The following is a 3,251-nucleotide window of genomic DNA, read 5'->3' on the forward strand; positions in this document are numbered from 1 at the left end:
TTGTCCGTGATTTCCCTAAATTGTTTCGATTTCCGATATGGTTCCTATGAAAGAGCACAGCCGATTTCCTTCCTCATCCTTCCCTAATCCGAGCATGTGCTCCGTATCTAGTGACCTCGTTGTGGATGAGACGCGAAACACTAAAATCTCTTTCTCCTCCTCCATTAACACAAAAAACGAACAATACTAATGCACTGCGATAGCCGTTATGACCCAGAGAATTACAACTATAATCATTTATTTTACCTGTTGACGTTGTGTAAGTATATGAAGTTGCATTGACGTCTGAGATTGCTTCTTGGTACTTAAACTTTTTTTGTCAGGCAGTCTATCATGCTTGAAACGAGATTTCAAATATATGAAATTTACCATCAGTTTTTAAGTATGCAGATTACGCCATATTACGGAAATGTATGAACATATTCCGCTCTAAATTTTCTAGTTTAGATATACAGGATGGAGAAAAATTCACGCACTCTGACTTCTAAAGGCAACTACTCACATATAGCAATACAAAAACGTCTGTCACATAATCTGGTCCTGTGCATATTTCTGGCAGTTAATGGACGTTGAAGATCGGCAATTTGGCAGTACTGTAATCACTTGTACCGTAACTACAACTGTCGAGAAAATGCAGCAGTGCTGTGCCGGTGGTGCAGTGGATAGCGTTTTGGGTCGGCAGGCAAGAGGTAGAGGGTCCGATTCTGGGTCGATGCGTATTTGTTTTTATTTGCTAAATGTAGTCTGCGTGGTACGGCACTTGTCGTCATAATGGTCATACAGCGATTACATTGGGTCTTCTACAAAACATTTTCACTTACTTATTACGAACACAGAAATGGAAGTAGCCGGCCAGAGTGGCCGAGCGGTTCTAGGCGCTACAGTTTGGAACTGCGCGACCGCTACGGTCGCAGGTTCGAATCCTCGAATCCTGCCTCGGGCATGGATGTGTGTGATGTCCTTAGGTTAGTTAGGTTTAATTAGTTCTAAGTTCTAGAGGACTGATGACATCAGCATTTAAGTCCCATAGTGCTCAGAGCCATTTGAACCATTTGAAATGGAAGTATAATCATTTGTATTTGTCAGTTCTTAAAAGAAGCCTTTTGCACGTGGTGGATACTAATTCCTTCGCACCACTGCATCTACTGGATTTCAAACCTGTTTTCTGCGTACTCTCCCCCAATGGACCCACAGATTAGTATCAACCATCAATCTTGCCACTTTCAGGTCCAGTATATTTCTTTAGGGCCTTAAGTCACCAGTGTTTTGTGAATAATCTCCAAACTGGGTTACTATTCGTATGTAGTATCACCATGGAGCCACTAATAATGCCTTTCACAGCACTGAGTCTGATAAGCCGATGATGTTTACTATCGCCATGCGTTGCTGTTATTATTATTATTATCATCGATGGAAATGTGGAACCATCACGTGTAATACCGTTAGGTAAACAGTGTAATTCGAAAACGAACATTTCACTAATAACAGTGTCGGGATGAATCATGCAGATCAAGAGCTGTACGACATGTAATGCACGTAACGCAGCACAGGCCGCTGCGACTAATGACGTGTTTATTCTGTTTGCGCTGTTCAGTAGACGGGGACTAGTTGCTAGCCGAGTGACGCGCCCATGACACACTCCATGTACATTCTCAAACGTATCGTATTTATGAAATGATAATTAAATGGACACCCTAACTGCAAACAGGCGTTGATGTACTTCATTGGGGACATGCTGAAAATGTGTGCCCCGACCGGGACGCGAACCCGGGATCTGCTGCTTACATGGCAGACGCTCTATCCATCTGAGCCACCCTGGGCACAGAGGATACTGCGACTGCAGGGACTTATCTCTTGCACGTTCCCCGTGAGATCCACATTCCCAACATGTCCACACCACTACATTCGTAGTACGCCTAATAGATGTTTGCCCATCATACTCATTACTCGTGGCAGATTAATCTACCAAGTCCCGTACGAGTTCGGGCATAGTGTGTGCGTTCGCACAAGAAGGTCAATGGCCGGAAAGCCATATTTAACTATATATGACGGTAGTGTCTGTTCCCGAAAGAACAGTTACCGTGGATGACCATGCAGCTTTGCTAGAAATGAAATGATAATTAAATGGACACCCTAGCTGCAAACAGGCGTTGATGTACTTGATTGGGGACATGTGGATCTCACGGGGAGCGTGCAAGGGATAAGTCCCTGCAGTCGCACTATCCTCTGTGCCCACGGTGGCTCAGATGGATAGAGCGTCTGCCATGTAAGCAGGAGACCCCGGGTTCGAGTCCCGGTCGGGGCACACATTTTCAGCATGTCTCCAATGAAGTACATCAACGCCTGTTTGCAGCTAGGGTGTCCATTTAATTATCATTTCATTTCTAGCAAAGCTACATGGTCATCCACGGTAACTGTTCTTTCGGGAACAGATACTATCGTCATATATAGTATCGTATTTACTTTTTGTGTCATTCTAAAACAGTTGGGCAGACGTATGACATACGCATGCGATGAATATGTGGATATGCTTCTGGTCCTTGATGCATTTGATAACCGGGCCGGTGTTGCCGCTCGTGAATATGCTGATAGATCTTGTGGTCGACCGTCATCCCGATAAAAATGTGTTTCGTCGTCTGGTGCTTTGACTTCGGGAGACAGGTCCTATTCTTCCACCATCGAGTGACAGAGGTCGTCCACGAACTCGCCGTACTCCAGCAACTGAGGAAGCTATTCTGGAGGTCAGATACGAAGAAGTCCAGCGAAGTACAGGTAGTGTAGCAAGGCAGCTGCGTGTCTCGCAACGCACGGTCGTATACGTGCTGCATGAGCATGGACTGTACTCCTATAATTTTTCTTTTACGCAACGCCTACTTCCTGCTGACCGCCGCCTGCTGGTTGCAATTCTGTGAATGGTTCAGACAGCAACAGGAAGCCAGCGACGACTTCATAAGCACTGTTATATGATGGAATGGTTCAAATGGCTCTGAGCACTATGTGACTTCTGATGTCATCAGTCCCCTAGAACTTAGAACTACTTAAACCTAACGAACATAAGGACATCACACACATCCATGCCCGAGGCAGGATTCGAACCTGCGACCGTGGCAGTCGCGCGGTTCCGGACTGAAGCGCCTAGAACCGCTCGGCCACCCCGGCCGGCTATGATGGAATGAAGCAGCGGTCACTCGCGAGGGTGTCTTGAACGTACTTTCATGCCCACCAGTGGTTTGACGTGAACCCGCATGCCA

The 3,251-nt window shown here is 45.8% G+C and overlaps 1 non-coding gene across 1 annotated transcript; it reads left to right on the forward strand.

Moving 5' to 3' along the window:
• The first annotated feature begins 2,230 nt into the window (after nucleotides 1-2,230).
• On the forward strand, nucleotides 2,231-2,305 carry Trnat-ugu. The gene has a single exon. It is a non-coding gene; the product is annotated as a tRNA-Thr (tRNA).
• The last annotated feature ends 946 nt before the right edge of the window (nucleotides 2,306-3,251 follow it).

This window comes from Schistocerca americana, chromosome 7, assembly GCF_021461395.2.
Source record: "Schistocerca americana isolate TAMUIC-IGC-003095 chromosome 7, iqSchAmer2.1, whole genome shotgun sequence".
Taxonomy (NCBI): Eukaryota; Metazoa; Arthropoda; class Insecta; order Orthoptera; family Acrididae; genus Schistocerca; species Schistocerca americana.